The following is a 20,461-nucleotide window of genomic DNA, read 5'->3' on the forward strand; positions in this document are numbered from 1 at the left end:
AGTTTTACTGCAGTCAATGTCTTGCACAGATGCGATAGCAACATCTAAATGTCTAGCTTCTCCAGCCACAGCCTCAGTTCAGCCCAGGTGACATGAATGGCGAGGCATCGTTGCTCACATATCTATGGTTGCTCATATATCCATCATCATAAAGCCCATGCCATGTCATCATAACATGGCGATACAATTATCATTTCATTATCATCATTGTCGTCTTAACCCATGTTTACTAGAGACAGGCAATGTTATGCAAACATACAATAGCCAAATGCAAACAAGCTACACATAAGCAAATAACTCTTGATTTGTAGGCTTCCTCTGGCTATTCCACTCCTATGCAAGATAGCAGTGGTCTAAAATTGCTGTTTATAAGCAACACACTAGGCTATTACAATGTATTCTATGATAAAGGGGTGGGGTGGGGGTGTATACGCATAACCGGCACCTATTTATTTGAACTGCATATTTTATAGAAGGAATTAGCAATAAAGATAATAATTTGCCTCCACAATTCTCATGGTGTTGGTGTGAATGGGAAATCCAGTATTACCAGGAAAACAACTCATTCGATAGAAAAGGCATTGCTAACCACAGGAATCACCTGTATGCTAAATTTGAGTGTTCCTTTCATTTGATTTCATCTGGTGAATGTTTCACTTTCTAAATTTTATATCTCACATAGAACAACAACAAATTATATTTAACACAAGATTTAATCGTGACATGAAGCATGTAACAGCATGGAATCTTTTTATATCATGCAACCATTTTATACTGTAGGGTCTTGTACAGTGCTGTGGTGTAGTTCCCATTTCAAAACCTAACTGAAATGCATGCCTCAAAAAATTGAAAAAAATCAGATGGCCAGAATTTTGCCGCTTGAGTAGTTTTGCACCTTCCATCAAAGGAGTCAAACAAGTTGTCTTCAACCTCTACAAACTGTATGAACGGCTTTTCCAGGGAGTTTACCTAAAGCTACGTACAGTAGGTACAAATACCTGCTGTCGCTGTGGGGCTCGGCACCTGGGCTTCTTTATAGCATCTTTGAGAAGCTGTTCAACTGGAACTATCAAATTCTGAGGTGTCAGAGGTGTCTTCTTGAGTTTTGCTCTTTCCCTCCATAAAGTTTGGCCTTCTAAGCCAAATGCTGGTCTGATGTCACAGCTGTGGTGCTCAGCACCTGTGCTGCTTAAAGGAAAATTCCGGCATTTAGCACTTTGAGTCCCTTTTCTGGTTTGTTTTGGATGAACTAGAGTGGTGGACACCGAAATTTTGATGATTGGTCCTGTCTCGACTTTTCTGACTCGTTTTGAATCGCCTTTGACTAGTCAGAGTGGCTGCCTAGGCATGCTGAAACATGTCCTAAAACAACCCTTAATGTTGATTTTCAAAACTGTGCAACTCACCGAGTTGCCTTGCATAGCGCCACCAATTGGCAAGAGAAGGAATGTGTTTTTTCCACTTCTGTTGGATATCACAATCAGATGCATCAGATTACTGTAGGTGTATATGACATCCAAACATCCCATATGCCTGTCTGGCATAGCGCCACCAGCTGGCCAAAGTCAGAATAGTTTTTGGAATTTATTAACAAAATATTAATTAAATATAATTATTTTGATGATATTCACATGTGTAATTTCCATGCCTAACATAGCACCACCATCTGGCCAACCAAAAAGTGTATCAGAAATGTTCTTTGCTTAAAATGAATGGTTTGAAATTTCTCAGGTTAATATATATTATGATTATGATGGCACCCAATGGGTCTGCCTTGCATTGCGCCCCCACCTGGCCAAGCGAGTAAATGTGCCAGAAAATAAAATGCAAAACAAATAGCACACACATCAAATATGTACATTTCACAAATGCACCACGTCGGTGCTTTGTTGGATTCCAAAATGTCACGGGTTGCGGCCCGCAGGTGCTCAGGCCCGCCATTGCCGCTTGCGGCTATATTTATTATTATTATTATTATTATTATTATTATTAATATAGTAATAGTAGCAGTACTTCGCCTATGCTTCGCCCGAATATAGTCCCAAATCAATACCTCCCTAGGAGATCACCTCGTCTTAATCTGCATTGCCATTTGTACTGGTTGTGAAGACGGGAGCCAAAAGAAGTAATTAGGGATTTTTTTTTGTTGGCTCACTTTTATTCATGACGTATATCTGGCTACAAAGGATTCCATTCACTATGCTAAGCTAACCTAGCGGGGGCGCTACAGGACTACGATAATGCATGCAAATGTTTTTGCTTACTTATCTAACTGTAGGGGAGACGGTGATTAACCCAATTTTATAAAACGGTGGCTTGTTCCAAAATAATTCTGTGTATTTACCAATATTAGACAATTAAAGAAACGGTTCATACAGAAAATAAAAGGCTTTTGGGATCTCAAACTTTCAAGACGTGAACGGACTCATGGCCCTTTCATCTACGTTGATGACAGTTTTGACTATTAGAGTGCAAGTTTCACAGCAAAGCGAAAGTGATAAATTGAAGGTAGCCTAGCCTACATCAAGGTGGGGACTCTGAAATTCTCTGTTGAAGTAAAGGATAATATATTGTTCGCCGGTCATTATCGAAAAATAAGTCCAGACAGGGCGAACAGGACATTGACGTGCAGCCAAGCATGACAGGGCAATAGTTTAAGGGAAAGAAAGGGAAAAATGAAAGGCATAAAATAGAATAGTTAAAATACATAAATCAGAGAACATAGCAACTTCCTATTACTGGAACACAGCTCCTGTAACAACAAGTTAACCTTCTGCTTCATCATCACACCTCCAGTTAGGCTGTTGCACTTAACTTAGCCATAGACCAGCTAACCCAAAAATCCTTGGCCATTAGAGAGGCCATTCGACAGGTTATTAGTACTTTTGCAAACCGTTGTCCGCTTTTGATTATCTATCGGCACACAACCAGCAATCCCTTTTATTAAATTCACAGATTTTAGTCATCTCTGAACTTCAACTACAGTAGTAGTTAGCTATAAACGTAAATACTGTGGAGCGGAAGACAGATTCTGGCTTCCGCTCTGAGGCAACAATCAAACAAGATCAGAGTTCGGGAAAGATGTAGATAATCAAGCTTTTGTTGGTTAGATTATTGACTGACAGTCAGTGCTTAAGTTAAGAGACACACACATAAACACTCAAAGATTCTCAGATTCTCCGTTGTCGTAGAATAGGTACTTGATGAGTCGGCCAGGCAGAGGAAGGCTGGTCATTCTCCTCAGCCTCTGACATCCCACCAGCTGGCGGATCCTCAGTCGGCACAGATGCATCAGGAAGAAGGATGGCTCTGAATGTTTTAAGGACATTTTAAGATCACCTGGCCTCATTCACCAATATCTTTCTAAGAATGTTCTTAAATTTGCTCTTAAGAAGGTCCTAAGAAAACTCTTAAACAGATTCACAAAGGTGCTCTGGGATTCAGCATAAGAACAAAGCTGCGACCAATTCTGAGGTTTAAGAACACCACTGCAAAATGAAAGTAAATTGACACACACATGATCATTGCAACACACAATAGAAGTCAAACTCCAGTAGAAATGACTTGATATCCAATCCGAGTATGCAACATGTACAGCATTTCAAATGCTGTATGCAACAAGCTTTGCGAAACCCAGACACCTTTAGCAGTCACTTTTAGCAGTCACTTTTACATCATATTTTATTGAGCGACACTTGTCGCCTGGACTATAAATTGGCTTTTAATATGGTGTAGTTAATCTCCAATGTAAGAAACGGTAAAGTATCTGGAAGGTAACTCATTGTACTCACTTGATTTTTCTATGATGTATACCCAGTCCTGGTTGTGCTCAAGAAGTTCTGTGATTCTAGAACACAGTTTCACAGGACCAGTGTAATCAAGGAGACGGTCAAGTATAGGTCCTGCCCAATAGGTGTAAAGGGGATCCGCTATAATCTCACAGAACTGTACAGAAAGGATAAAAGATCAGTTAGGAAGAACTAAAATCCACTTATTCACCCAAATACAATAAACCACTAAAGATATACGCTCACTGGCCACTCACAGGTACACCTGTTAAACTGCTCATTAGCACAAATATCTAATTAGCCAATCACATGGCTGCAACTCAATGCATTTAGGCATGTGCTGAAGCCACTTTGAACCTGGCGTAGTTATTGGTACCAGGCAGGCCCTACATCTTGATGTGGGTCTGGGTTGTGAGCACCAGTCGTCGTAAATCTGGGAGTGGTCATTCTTCAGCACAGTGTTGACGTCAAAGCCCGCATTGATGAGAATCTCCAAGATATATTGTATAGTCAGATTTGAAAATAACGTGGCAAAAAACTATTGAAGCCTAATTTTTCCTCCTGTTTTTCCTCCTGTAACAAAGGTCTCCAAATCAGTGATTTACACCTATCTGCTCCGCCGTTTACCATACACAAAAACTGGTATTGTGTTTTCTGAATCCTTACATTCAGACATTCAGATGACCCAATATCACATATCTGCATTGCTAGCCTTCTGGTTGGTAGCTCATGATAATTTTGTTTGTTAAAACCATCTCTTAATGTGATAAAAAAATGTTTAGTTAGTGTATTCATATATGTAATTTGCCACCGCTGTAAAGTGCAGGAAAAGCTTAAAAATTAACCTTGAAAGTGCTTAAAAATTGCTTGAATTTGATCTCTGAATAGGTGTACGAACCCTGAGAAGGCAAAACACAGTACTAAGGTGTACCTAATAAAGTGTATATAGTTTATAGTATAAGCATATATACTCTTTTGATTATGTGAGGGAAATTTGGTCTCTGCATTTATCCCAGTCCATGAATTAGTGAAACACACTCAGCACACAGTGATCACACAGTGATGGCGCAGTGAGCTGCCTGCATCAACAGCGGCGCTCGGGGAGGGGTTAGGTGTCTTGCTCAAGGGCACTTCAGCCGTTCCTACTGGTCGGGGTTCGAACCGGCAACCCTCCGGTTACAAGTCCGAAGCGCTAACCAGTAGGCCACGACTGCACAATAAGTGGACAGTGAGTGTACAGTGCTTACCACAATTATTGACTCGCCTGGTATGAGTAAAAAGGGTCATAAAAAACATCTTTTTCATCTTGTCTTTTATGACATTTAATTACAGATGCAAGTGCATGAAGTTTGCTAAATGCTACTGGTATTTTGCTTGTAATCATACTCTAAAGAACTTACTGTAGCTTTTTGCCAATGCTCAAGGTGGTTTGGCCTGCAGAGGATGATTATACTAAAACGAATGTTGCTGCTGTTAATTATGATGTTGTAGGACTGTTCTTTTTTTAAGTTAAATGGTGTTGTGAACTCTTTGGACCAGGACATGAAAAAGTCTTGCAACATTTGACTCCACCAACCAAGAATGAGTCAGCGTTTGATCTTACAGGAAGACATTCAGCACGTTTTCATGCTGGGAATAAAACGTTTTGAATCAGTTTATTGGCCAAATTTCGTTTATGTCAATATTCCGTTTAACCTGTTTACAAGTAGAATGTCACATTTTGAGCATATACCTGTTTACATAGCAATCAACATTATTCCGAATAAGTCAGCGACGCATAGGCTCCCAACGTCACAACGTAAATCTCTGCTGGTGGAATTCCCTCTTTTGGCTGTACAATACAACATTTTCAGGGTCTTCCACCTGTATTTCAATTGTTCAGGCGTCGATAGCCATTTATTGGCTGCATGTAACCGTGCTGAGTGTTAGTTTACTGAACATAAAATGAAGTCATGGTTCTGTCATGGTTGCTTCACCTCACTGTGTGTTCACTGTGTGCTGAGTGTGTTTCACTACTTCACGGGATCAAAAGAGTATATATACTTATACTTCAGTTACTTCATCTAAAACCCCTGTGAAAACCTTTGGGATGAGCAAACCATGAGACTGCACAGCGAAGTGTAGAGCTACACCAGGCATCCATTTCTAATTATACACTGTGTAGAGCACACATCGCTACCTACACCAGGGTATGAATAGCATCCATTTCTAATTATACACTGTGTAGAGCACACATTGTTACCTACACCAGGGTATGAATAGCATCCATTTCTAATTATACACTGTGTAGAGCACACATTGTTACCTACACCAGGGTATGAATAGCATCCATTTCTAATTATACACACATTTCTAATTATACACACATTGTTACCTACACCAGGGTATGAATAGCATCCATTTCTAATTATACACTGGTATAAATATTGATATTCGTACCGGGGTGAAAATAGCCTTTGCCAAAAAAGAAAATACTCATAACCTGTGCAACTTCGCTCTGAGGAATTTCATCAAGGTCCAGCTGATTCCTAGTAGTGAGCCGGCTCTTGATTGGAGGATGTGGGCTGCCTCCATAAACACATGAGAAACAGGCGTTGGCATCACATCCATTGTCCAGCAGGAACTTCAAAATCAGTTTGTGCTTCATACAAAAGAGCAGAGCTCCAGGAAAGGTAGTGGGGAGTGTTGGCACGCAGGCATTCACATTGGCACCGTACTCCACCAGCAAAGACACCATCTCTGTATTTCCCTTTCTCACGGCTACCAGAAGAGGGTTGAAAACATCCAGATTGGGGTCAGCGCCTGCCTCCAGCAGCATGGAGGCTGTGTCTATGTTGCTGTTGCGTATAGTGAAGTGGAGGGCTGAGCAGCACCGATCGTCATAAATCTGGGAGTGGTCATTCTTCAGCACAGAGTTGACATCAAAGCCAGCATTGATGAGAATCTCCAAGATATCCTCTCTGTTATGCTCTGCTGCAAGGTGGAGTGGACTAATGCCACTTTCTAGCATGATCACTTTGTCCGTATGTGGAATCAGTAAGGACACGATTCTGCCCAAAGACAGACAGAATGAAAGTTAAAAACATGATAAACTATGCTGTATTCAGATATGCTGTATGCAGATCAGATAATTGACCTTAAACTGCACTGTTGCTAATTTTCGGAAAAATTGTTTGATTTTCAAGTTCTGAATTCAAAATGACCAACCTAGCATGTCCATTCTTTGAAGCAATGTGTAGAGGAGTTAGTCCTGCTTTGGTTGTTTTGTTCACATTTGCTCTTTTAGACAGAAGCAGCCTCACCACCTCTTCATGGCCATTCTTGGATGCTTCAAATAAAGGTGTTGCTCCATCCCTAGTTTGACAGTCAGTATAGGCTCCTTAGAAATGTAAATGAGAGAAGTTGTTATAATACATTTGAAAGGCAATACTGTATTTCACTTGTCTATTCGAGAAAAAGCCTGACCAATTTTATCATGGACAGCATGTGCGATCTAAATACTGGTGAAACTAACCATGTTCAATGAGAAGGTTCAATACTTCTGTGCCTCCTCCCAGGGCAGCCATGAATAGTGGTTCAATGCCGTAAGTGTTTCTGGCTCTTATGTTTGCTCCAGCCTTCACTAGAAGCTTGCACATGCCAAGACTTTTGTGTCACACCGCTTCATGTAATGGTGTCATTCCTATCGCATTGGCCTGTGAGGCTTTGGCTCCAAACCTCAGAAGAAGCTCCACTATTTCCTCATTTGCATTTTCACAAGCTGGAAAGGATGGATTTGTTCAGAGATATATAAGTACAGATTTATCAAGTCTTTCTTGGTATAGGACTGATTAGCTTCTCCTTTAAAAGGGATACCTATGTAGAGAGGTGATTCTCCTACGTTGTCGGCTGTATTGGGATCTGCTCCTGCCTCAAGAAGATACTGGACACACAACAGGTTTTGGCCAGTAGCCGCCAACACTAGAGGCGTCTGGCGCTTGTTGGTACGTTTGTTGATTAGTTTAGGAAAGGCTTTAGTTGGTATGGATATAATAAAAACAGAATTATTAATGGCAAGTCAGATGGACAATAGACATGGCCGTCTCTCAAACACAAGGAGGTTCCTTCAAAGCTGCTTTTTCAAGAAAGGTACGTCATTGAATCTCGCCGACACACCGTTCCGGTGGTGGTGGTGGGGGTCGTCTATTATTATTTTTTTTTTTTTTAAGGCAATTACAAATATTAGGTCCAATGAATGAATGTGAATTTTGTGATGTTTACCGATGATTGCCGAGTGTGGAGTAACACGCTCTGGAAATTCACAATTTCGTTGCCGTTTAAAAAAAAAAAAAAAACATAGTCCAGTCCATACAACTTCATTTCAATTTCGAAAGAAATACTGGACTATGTTTTTTTTTTTTAAAAACGGCAACGAAATTGTGAATTTCTAGAGCGTGTTACTCCACACTCGGCAATCGACTCCTACTGACTTTCCCCTAAAGACGCCAGCTGCAGCAGCAACATTTCCGGAAAGGTACTGGCTTGATGAAATTCATTCTGGACTCTCTATCCGACCACATAAAGACCTCGGGATACTTCGGTTTGGCTTTAGGGTCCCTCTACTCACTACCACGTAAGTGTAAAGTTGTTTGGAACTGTAGAAGAGGTAAAATAGCGTTTTGTAGCGGCAAAATGACTTGCCCTGGTCACTTCCAGGCTAACGAGTTTTGACTAAAAACGGTAAAATCGAACTTTCTCAAAACACATCCGAATGACATGATTTTGATGTCAACTCAACGTATGTACTCCCAATCATCCGTAAATTGATCTAAAGTGCATTTTACTCTGGATAATTCCTTTAACTTTCGTTGGCCTTTCAAATCTCTTACTTTAACTTTCATGTCATTCCCTTAAACTTTCCTACTTGCTAGATTTGACCAATCTTCCACAGCCTATGTGCTCAAGTAGTTTGAGTAGAACTACTGATCTCCGCTTGTTGACATCTTATCATGTATTTCATGATCGCTAAACGTTTGATTCTTTTTAATGTTGTCATAAGTTAACTTCATTCAACTGCGCTTGTATGTAGACTGTGCCGTTAAGTTGTGGACGTTCGTAAATTGCGGTAATGGGCAGAGAAAGGCACAGTTTACACTTTGGATTGAAAGTTTGATAAATACGACGGAAACTTAGGTCTGATTGCGTTCGCAATCTGCGGCTTCTCCATGGCGCTGATACAGCTACGTTCGGAATTGTACGTACATCTGGCCCTGAAAGACTGAATGACCTCTACTGTAGGATAGAGTGTAGTAGGCTACTTTAGGTTCTTCTAGTAGAGCCTCCTCTTTGACAAGTGCTTGTATTTATACTTGAATATGGAAATTGTACTCCAGCTCTGACCACCGACCACCAATGAGTCAGAGAGAGCGAGTGAGTACAGTCTTGTTCACTTGCACTGCTCCATGGCAATTAGTTCAATATTTAAGGGTACTGCCAGGAGTGTGCTGTTCTGGTCAAAAATGTATTTGTTTTAGCAAATGAATCAAAGTGTATAATTTCTTTTATTGACATGGGAGTATGAAAGTGGCACATTCATTGTTTTTCAAAAAGAAGTGGAGTAGGAGGTATGAATTTCACATAGACATATACACTAGATGTCGCCTTGACTACTGCTGTTCATTGGAACGAATGCGTCAATCGAGACGCCATCTTGCTTCAGTGATCCACTCCTCTATAATGCATTAGCGTCAATCTGGGCAAAGATCTAGCGAAAATAAAATCACCATAAATCGTCAAAATCTCAAGCAATTATCTAGTTTTTTGGGTTGTTCCAACTGACAGGCATGTATTTATGGTTGAGTCTAGAGAAAACTAAGCTTAAGACGATAATAAAGATACATTTTACCCGTCTAGCCCCATATACTCCCAGCGGCGGCCCCTAGAGGAACAATGAGTAAACTGCAACCAGGTTCGATACAATGAAAGTAAACAGGCTCTTCTAGACAGGCTCTGGTTGAGGCCACATACCCCTCGTCTCGTTTACTCATGTAAGTTGTAATCTCACCAGAAGTTGCTGTAGATCTGTAGAACATTTACCTCTGCTACTACATAGGCTACGCCAGTCGTTACTTTTATAATCATGGGTCAGTGCCATGGGCAAACGAGATGTAGCTGAATTCATAAATGACAAAGCCATGAGAAAGGTGATTTTCTTACGTTTCAACAACAAAGAAGCCGATCTGCCATCATTGTGAGAAGTTCCCAAATTTGTCGCTAATCGCTAAAAAGGTTTTCTATCGCTGGGGATGGCCAAACGTCGCTAAATAGGTAACGCTGACAATACAGGAGAACTAGTTTAGCGCTTCAGATCCCTGTACAAAGATGGCGGCGGTGTTGACGCATGCTGAGAAGCAGAAGGCGACATCTAGTGTATATATCTATGTGAATTTCAATAACGCACACAGCTTCCTGCACACTTAATAGTCTGCCCATTGTGTTTTTCCAAATGCTAACAAGAAGCCTTGCCTTGTCTTTGAAAATTTTGATTCAGGAGGACTCTGTTCTACCAATGAAGGATCCTTGACTTTGAGAAACAGCCTGTATGTTACTGATGCACATGTACATTACTAACATGTTATTTCACTCATACAGAACAAGCATCCCAGAAACTGATCATTTTATATATGTAGCCTCAAAAATGGTCTCTCACTCGTACCTTTTATCAGCACTCTCAAACATTCCTCATAACCATTGTTTGCAACATCATGCAAATGTATCCATCCTTTTTTGTTTGGTGTACTCAGAGTGTCAGAAGGCTGTTCCTGCAATACTTCAAGGAGTTTTTGGGCATCATTCCTCCAGATGGCTGATTGTATAGCAGACATGTCCCTGTAAAACCAAACATAAATTCTAGTGCATTTAATTTTTAAATATATGATTAAATATTTTCATGAAAAATATGTAAGGAGAGATAGAAGGGTCATAACTATAATAAGTCATAGTAGATACGTATATAAACTTGCAGAATTTATGGATGAAGAGTCTAAGCGAAGATGTCCTAGAATATCCCCACTCTGGAATGCCTCTTGTCCAGTTAGAGATTAATTAATAGTTTAACAGGTTACACTGTTGTATGACTGAGCAATATGGCAATCATGTTTGTAGGGTTGGTGAGAATATACCAACAAATGAGGTTTGGCCGAGTCCCGTAGGTAACCACAGCTGTGGGTATATCATTTACCAACCCCCCAATCATGAGTGCCATATTACTTTTATTCAACAATTGTACTACAAACTAATCAAAGTTAAAGACTTTAAAATGTGTTTTCTGTATTTTGAACACAATAATTAGTGTAGTCTACTTTCATGGCACATCCACATCCATTTTACACTCCATTTTCTCACTCAATAATAGTCAAATGTGAGGTTATGAAATCCCTGCCCATGCAATGTGTAATGTCGAAGTGATTTACTAGAGGAGAAAAGTCCGGGTACAAATATCCCCACTCTGGAATGTCTCTTGTCCAATCAGAAATTAGTAGTTTGACCGGGCATACATTTTTTGAATAATGAGAATTATGCAGGTGTCCTTACATGGGTTTCAATCTAACTTGCAAACTTCCAGTTTTGCTTTTCGTCCAAGAACACACCCTCGCTACGTCTTCAGCAGAGTTATGTGAACTCTCCGTCCCGTTTTGGCTAAACAGAAATAACAGTGTGCCAAAGATATGAAGTCAGCCGTGGCAATAAGAATTGTGCAATTGCTAAGCTTTTAAAGGCATCCAATGCAGTTTTGGGTTCTAGGGCTCCCCTAGAGTTGCAGAGTATTTATATTTTACCTTGCCTTGTAAGTTTTAGCCTCCCAGACAAGGCTCGTTCTCCGCATGCCAGCTATGCTAGATGTCTGATTCTTAGGGATGTACAATATATCAGCAGCCAATATATTATTGGCCGATAAGTGAAAAAATGGAAATATTATTATTAGAAAGTGTGATAAGACCAACGGAAAATGAAACTTGCCGATATTCTAGGCTGATTTGACATGGAACTATACCCTCATTCAAGTGTAATAATCCAGTCACTAACCAATTCGTCTGCTGCAGCTCAACCTTGTTGCTGGAAGTTAGCCTACAGGGATATCATTGTGCTGCTGCGCCCATGGTGTTCCTTGATTATTACGCCTGAATGAGAGTATAGTTCCATTTCAAATCAGCCTAGAAAATTGCCACGTTTCATTTTCTGTTGGTCTTATTACACTTTCTAACTTGAGGAGACAAGTTTTAAATAGGAAAATTACCAGAAATCTTAGTCACTTTTAAATGTGATGCTAGTGTCAGGCGGTGGTTTTGAGCACAGATGCAGAGGCAGAGAATTATCAGAAATAGTCTCTTTAATTCCACAGAGGTGCAAGACAAACGGCTCAATCACACCAAAATAGTCACCAGAGCACACAGTTCACAAGAGGTAAGTCCAAGCTTCAGGATACAGCTCAGTTCACAGGTAAGTATCCAAGAGGTAAGTCCAAGCTTCAGGATACAGTTCAGTTCACAGGTAAGTATCCAAGAGGTAAGTCCAAGCTTCAGGATACAGTTCAGTTCACAGGTAAGTATCCAAGAGGTAAGTCCAAGCTTCAGGATACGGTTCAGTTCACAGGTAAGTATCCAAGAGGTAAGTCCAAGCTTCAGGATACGGTTCAGTTCACCGGTAAATATCCAAGAGGTAAGTCCAAGCTTCAGGATACGGTTCAGTTCACAGGTAAATATCCAAGAGGTAAGTCCAAGCTTCAGGATACGGTTCAGTTCACAGGTAAATATCCAAGAGGTAAGTCCAAGCTTCAGGATACGGTTCAGTTCACAGGTAAGTATCCACAACAAAAGCAAAGTCCACTTACAACAGTAATCCAAATGTCCACAGAGAAGTTCAGAGAAGAAAGTCACAAGAAAACTGTCCATGAGAATTAAATCCACAATCTGAGAAAGAAGTCCAAATCCAGAGAATAATCGTACGTAATATCCAGTAAGAAGTTCCGCTACGCAGAGTCCACCTTGTGAGCTTGCTCAGGCACAAGATCATGTCGCAGAACTGCAGTCATCTTCAGCTCAGCTTATATACTCTGTCAATTAGTCATGTGGCCACCAGGTGAATCCACTCATTAATTCACAGGTAGCTGAGAAGGCCAGGTAACATGTTCCTGCAAATAATGTCTCCAGCTAGTGGTGGCTATGAGGAACTGTGTGCGGTCTGACAGCTAGCAGGTGAGATGCTACTGGTCTAATCCGATTCAATGGTCTATGCTAGGCTGGAGCTAAAAGTGGTATCGCCAGACTCAGAGAACGGCTGGATGAACTGGAGAAAGGTAAAAATCAGTTGTTAAACTCAAGGGGAGGTGGAAAATGAGTTTAATTCCCCAAATGGTGGAATATCCCTTTAAACCCGATTGACGCAAAGTGCGTCAAAAAACACACCCTTTCTTCTCTGTTACATTGCTCCAGAACGGTTCATTGCAGCGAGATGAAACCTTTATTGCACGACAGAGCAGAAGTGGGGCTTTCCAACGAGACTATACACTTGTCTGTACGATCAAGTATGAAAATTAAAAAAAAATCATGAAATTAAATCAAATTGCATCATATTTACAGTCTATACTTCTCTGCGTTCACCTGCACACACATTACTCTAGTTTGAATTACTCGCGAACCCGTGATCGCATCGATATGGCAAGCATATCAGATGAAAGAGGAGGCACAGGGCTATCCATTGGTACCAAGTTTTGACGTGTTGCCAGGACACCGACCGTATGGACCACAGAGCGGTAGCACAAAACCAATACGTCTTACAAGGCGAAAACGCAGAAAGGCTAGATTCAGCGCTAGCTATCAAGGTAACCTCTATGATCTAGAAAATATGATTAGACAAATTAGGAAAGAAACTGACCAGGAATTGAATCGTAATGTTAAACCAATTACTTTGCAACCTACTCTTGAATTAAGATCACCTGAAAGCGTGGAAGTGAATGAATGTGTTGAAGCGGATGTTGAACAATGTGCAGGATTATTAAACCAGATTACCCTGACCTCAGAAATACTTGATGATTATTGAATATGAATAAAAGAATGGAAAATGAACCATAACTGCAAACAATGACCTCATAATAAATAATAAAGTGCGTTGAATGAAATGTATCATTACAAGTATTTTAGTAGCATGACTTTGTAAAGTCTAGGGAGTTATGTATGTAAAAGAATTGTATGTCTCCAAACTGTGAAATGAGTAAAGTGCCTTAAACTGTTCAAATGAATGTATTCAGATTGCATTGTGTGAAGAGTTAATGCCATAAGTGTTTGTAACCTGTAAGAATGTAACCGATCTCTCTTAATGACTGTAAAAGTGTATGTTGCTAAATGTAATGTGTCACATGGTTATAATTGCCATTGAATGTAAACTGTTTGTGTAACCTCTGGAAACTATCTGTAAACCTGAATGTAATGTATCATCTCCAAAATGTAACCCGGAGAAGGATGTGAATGCGTGTCATTTTAAATAGTTAAAGATCAGTGACTTCTAGAATGTATTAGCAATTGTGAGAATATTCCCAGCTATATTCCCAAGCTGCCGTGAGAATATTCCCAGCTATGTTCCCAGCTAACGTGAGAATATTCCCAGCCCTCGTGGGAACCTTCTAGAAGGTTCTAAACTGTCGTGGGAAAGATTGATTTGCCTTAGGAATGTGTGGGGGAGGACAAGTCTACCTAGTATAAATAAGGGTCGAACTAAATGATCGGGGCTGCTTCTTCTTTTTTCCTTCCTTCAACTCGCTGGGTTTTTGCTTTATGATGTCGCGTGTGGTTGTTAGAATTCGTCCTCCGAAATTCGTTGAGAAGCAAAGTGTTGGACGTCGTGCCAGGCTGAGTCGCGGACCGAAACTCCGTGGAACCTGTTGCAGATATCAGACCTGCTACTCCGACAGGGAGTGACTACAGAATGACAATCAGCTGGCTTTTTCCCTTTTTGAGGACTTACTTTTTTTCCGTATATTCTCTTCTTCTCCATTCGTGGATTTACCATTTTTATTGTAATCTCTTCTCCATTTGTGGATTTACTATTTACCTATTTTGTGGATTTACTCTTTTTACAACATTGTAACCTGCAAGTGGATATTACGCCGCATTTTGTTATCATCACCAATATGCTGAAAAGTAAAGAACTTATTTAACCTTGGCATCTAATTCTTCAAGCAGTATTTTTTGTCTTTTCTTGGTCTTTCTACGAATTCCAGCAGGAGGGTAAGATAACTTGTCTCTTCTGTGGTTATTCATCTGTCTTTTCTAAGACTTGGGTCAGCGTGACTTTATACTGAAGGACGGTAAGAAAATCTCCATCCTTATAAAACCTGAGCAAGAAGTAGCCTATAACCTGTGTCTCTAGATAATTCTAGGGTCAAACATCTTCGCACGTTAGCCAACTGTTCGAGACCTAGGCGTAGTCGCTCCTTAGTTCATAAACATCTCAATAAGTCCACCACGGAAGCCTGATCAACTTCCAAGGGGGATATTTAAAATAGGAGCTTTAGGTTATCTGCGCCGCAGAGGGAAGTCGTGCGACTGCACTCGACAGTAGGTCCCTGCTATCTACAATAACTTCAAGAGAGGTTTTCGTAGGTTTTAACTGCTTAGGCCTGGGGTTACGTCTGAGAAACGGCTGACGTTGACTAGGTTCTGGGGGTTACCTGCAGGGGGCAACACAGTTTATCGACCCTTCTGGCTTATAAAACCAGACGAAGTGACTGCAAAATAATAACGTCATGTACACAAACCAACGCTGCACACTCATTACTCTCGTTTGAATTTTGAATTACTCGCGCGGACCCGTGATCGCATAGATATGCCACGCATGTCAGATGAAAGAGGAGACTCAGAGCTATCATTTGATACCAAGTACATCCTTCTGGGTTATAGAACAGACGAAGTGACAGCAAAATAATAACTTCATATAGCTGGACTTACCCCACGTTTTTGTCTGTTCTTGTGGCAAAGCATGTTTATAATCCAATGCTATCATGTGTTTCTCTATGGCAAAGCATGTTCATATTCCGGTTTTGAGATCCTAGCAAATTCCTGCATGGCATCCAATTCAAGGCTCACATTGCATCCCAATTTGTTCAACAAATAAACACCTTTTTTGCCTTTACTTTGTTCATGGCAATGCAGTAAAAAGTTGAGAATTATTATGACTGCATACACACAGGCACGCAGGCTAACATGCAACCTCGGGTCAAGTCAGGTCAGATCAGTTCGTGTCACAAATATGGAGCGCAGAAAGGTCATTTTTCATCACTAAATAAAAAATGGCATTTATTTCCGTAAATCACACAGCAAATATTTCTGTAAATTGCTCAGCCCCAGAGTATCCCTCCAACATGGCAATTATATTGCCCGATTCAGGACAGTCTGCCCTACACACACATGAAATGCATGTAGAGCTGTGAGCTTGCTGTGGTGAGATACATGTCGAAATATAAGAATTTTTATAATACACTTTTTATATTTTAATTCTTTAAAAATCTAAATAAAATCAATGCTAGTATTAATACATGAAATGATCTGGCAGATCTGAATAGCCTAGACTCCCCTGAAAAAAACAATATATAATATATGTGTGTGGCAATTACAATGACCAGAATAAATCCTTATGAATAAAGGTAGTGAAAATGCCCTAAAAACAGCTTAGGGTTCTAAGGGTTAAAGGAGCCACACATAGGCCTAGGTATTAGGGATTCCTGGTCTAGCGGGTCGCTACACGGCTAGGGAAATCACTACGTTGCTCAGACCTTAAACCCCCTAATCTGGATGTGTGCCGAGGACGTGTCAGTCAGGATGTTTGAATGGATGAGAAGCCAAAGGGGCGGCCAGCTTACCTTTTCGTCGGGCCACTTCGCTCTTGCCTCTCCAAGGCGTCCAGCTAGTGATGTGCCCAATGAAGCGAGGCTTCGGAGCTTGTGTCGAGCAGAAAGGGGCGTGCCAGATGAAGCCCCGGTTCGAGGCTTGTGTCGTTTCCATAAAAATCACGTGACTGATGACAAACGAGGCCTCGGTTTGTGAGTGTGACGTCTGAAGCTTCGTTTGGGACACACGCCCACGTGACTGCTTTGGAATCTGACTCAAAGGCTTTGAATTGCGCGAACCAGGGCACCCGCGGTCACCCGCTCTAGTGTCGGAATGAGTTGTGTTGTATTGCAAGAGTCAGGCGAAATTTGTATATAGTTTTATATAGGATGCTTTCTCTGTTTGGGAATTTACGTTCTTTTCTTTCCGGAAAATGTCCATAATCCATAATATCATGCACATAGAAATAAAGAAGAAATAGCCTAGGCCTAGCCTAAAGCTTTAGAACAATGACATTAAAACGTGTCTGTGTTGCAATCTTGTCTCAAATTTAAAAGCAATACAGGCTAATAATTTCTATGTAGGCTTAACAATAATGGCTGACATAATATTTTCCTTTTATTGAAAGTTTGATTCATGAAACGTCAATGTCGGGCCATATAGGGTTTGGTTTAATTAGGTGCCTGGTCGTTTCCTTTTCACTCTCGTCCATAGCGTGTTGAGGTTGATAATACTTCGTACTGGTTCAGAAGCTAAGTAGTGTCTACTGCAGGCGTTAAGTGGATGGTAGACCGATTGGATCATTGACTGGGATAACACATGATTTCACGCCTCCACGGAAACACCAATCTTCACGTGATAACGAGGGACAGCATTATGTTGCCTAATCGTATTTTATTGTATTGAATTGAGACAAACAGAAATGCAAATTTCTTGCAACACTTTTAATGAACGAGAACATTTCGAAGCTTTGGCATTGTGTTGAACGTTGTAGGCATTCTTTTCAATAGTTCGTGGTTGCGATAATTTATGCAAACCACTAGATGTCGCTGTGTTTTCCTTGTCTTCCATGTTTCGAAGCTTCGGCACATTACTCGGCACATTAGGGAAATGTGTCGAGTAGCGCTCGAGGCTTCATTTACCCATCACTACGTCCAGCTCGTGCTTGATGTCCACCGTGCGGGAAACCCCACGGTGATGCAAGACGAAAACGAACAAACAAACAAACAAATGAAAAACAGGCCCCAAACGAAACCAAACCACCACTAAACCAAACAGAATATCAATCCAAGTGCACAGTTCATATATCGCACGGCGAAGCAGCTGGGGGGTTCACAGTTCCCCAGTTCTCCGAGCCTCTCCCTGCCATTCCGCACGTCTTATAGTCAATCACACAATAAGACCGGAAGTAGCTGGCGCCCCTTGTGGATGGAGGATGTTTGTGTGTGTGACAGTGGGCTGTCTGCTCCTGTGTAGGTCTGAGCAACCCCCAATACATAACACTACTAGGCTACATCTATTTTGTTGACTGTTGTACCATTGAGGACTATTATGAGTTCTCTCCATCATTGGTGGTAGGTAACATTACTGCAATTAATATTATCGGTTATCGTATCGGTATCGGCCACAACAAACCAATAAATATCGGCCCTAAAATTCCATCGGTTCATCTCTACTGATTCTCCATGTTATAAGTTTGTTTACCACCAAAATCACTTTGAAGCTGTATATTAGGGTAAAAAACTTGCATAGGATGACTTTAAAATCTATAGCATTTTGTTATAGAGTTATGCATATGGAACAGTTGTACTATATATCTTTGATTGAGTATTACCTGGGGTGATTGGCGGTTTGATATGGGTTGGCAGCGGGAGGGATGTTCCGAGTGTGTAAAGCTGTTTGGTTCAGAGCTCTGTGATTTTCCTGCTGCAGCTCTAGTAATGGTGGCATGGCTTCATGCTCAAAGGGCATAGGTTGGCTTGCTGCAGCTAGTGAATAAGATGACCTCTGTGAGTGCTCTGAGGAAGGGCTGAAGATATCACTGCGTTCAATGGCCAGCTGAATCAGTTCAGCATCAGACAAGCCACTGTAGATGCTGTAGTCCTCGAAAGCTTGATCAGCCGTAGTTGCTGCTGCCATGGTGGTCATGATGAATCTGGCAAAACTAAAGAGATTAGGTGGGCACTCTGCATGCACTGTTTAGCCAAGTCTAGAAGCTCCCATGGTCCCATGGTCAAAACAGACATAAAACATTTGACCTTACTGGCATTAAGACTGATATTTATATGTGTGAATGACCTGGCGATTCACTTGTATAAATTTAACACCACCACGTTGAGCAGACATTTTGATTTCTGTCCAAAATGTAATACAGTACAGAATAATGCAATGCAGTAATTGGGATGCAGGATGCCACAAGAAGCACACCACCCCCTTGTTTCCATTTAATCAGAACTGAAGTATAGCTATGGGTTGCACTGTTTTTTATGTTTGTTGTACTATGTTTGTTGTACCAAGTTCCAAATCAAGCCAATTGAACTTAATTCATAAGAGTTTGTTGTCACTGATACTTCTATATTTGTTGTATAGTGCTGCAGTTTAAAACATATTATCTTCTCAATATCAATATCAAATTAGAATGAAAAAATTGATGAACAATAAACTTTACAGAGAACAATTTTAGGTGAGCCAATATTTAACAGAACAACATTTAGATAATGTCTGAAATTGAATAAATAAGGGTATATATTTGCAAGTATCTGTTGTTCATAGAGAAATAAAAGTTGTCAACATGGGGACATTATCTATATCTATTTTTTGTGATCTTACTGTTACTGCACAGGAGATGGTCTGCCATGGTCAACCTTGATACAGTTATTTCAAGTATACAGCTACAGGTGATACAGGGCAGTATAATGATGTACCAATTGCATTGTGCAACTCCAGTTACTTCCAAAAAGTTTAGAAATATCCAAAAAGCTGAAATATTAACTTACATTTGATGGAACCTTCTCCCTCCTCCACAGTTGCTTTCTGTCTTATGCCTGGGTGTCTCTGGGAGTCTTGAGTGTGTTATTCGATCCTTAAGGACCATTTGATATGAGATTTATAGTTGATGACCTAGTCCATTTATTTTTTACTGCCAGCTGAATCGAAGGCTGACTTGGCATCAATAATTGAGATCTCATCTTGGCATCTCATCGTTGAAGACATAGCTTGGCAGAGATAGGCTATTCATAACTGCTGTATTTAGTAAAAGTCAAAACCTATGAGTAAATATACAAGCTTATCCTGAAACTCGGCAATATAAAGCATGTGTTTTGTACATCACACTGTAAATTAAGGGTAAGATTATCCGCACAGTTGTAAATATTGTAATCTCTCGAAGCCTGGCATGTGGTGGTGCAAACCAAAGTAAGACTACACCAGGGTTCAACCAGGAAGAGTTGAGACCATGGAAATGTGCACCCCAACCTAGTGTGGTTTGATAAGAAAAGCAATTATGTTAACTATCCTGGATGTTAGACATTGACAGTGGTTTGCAAAATTGTGCAACCCCCTACCAGGGAGGAGAGGTCAGGTGTGATGTTAGTGACGACCTAAAGTCCTGGTGGACATAAAGCATGTTACAGGTTTTCAAGGGTAAGTACTTTTTGTCCCATCATTGCAGCAGCCCTATCATGCCCAATTCACACCGGATGCGTGGCATCTGTATCAACTGCATACCTGTCCGTTTTAATTCCGGCGCCCATGTTAACAGGTTAGAGCGTGCACACTGCCTCCGTGACACGCACATCTCACACACACGTTGAA

At 40.7% G+C, this 20,461-nt stretch overlaps 1 pseudogene; it reads right to left on the reverse strand.

Annotated features, from left to right (window-relative positions):
- Positions 1-3,160: 3,160 nt before the first annotated feature.
- On the reverse strand, positions 3,161-18,796 carry LOC143110282 (ankyrin repeat and SOCS box protein 2-like; annotated as a pseudogene).
- Between the last annotated feature and the right edge of the window lie 1,665 nt (positions 18,797-20,461).

Source organism: Alosa pseudoharengus, unplaced genomic scaffold (genome assembly GCF_046254945.1).
Source record: "Alosa pseudoharengus isolate Yale_2024_CS ecotype anadromous, Long Island Sound unplaced genomic scaffold, YU_APseudo_1.1 YU_APseudo_1.1_scf_7, whole genome shotgun sequence".
Taxonomy (NCBI): domain Eukaryota; kingdom Metazoa; phylum Chordata; class Actinopteri; order Clupeiformes; family Clupeidae; genus Alosa; species Alosa pseudoharengus.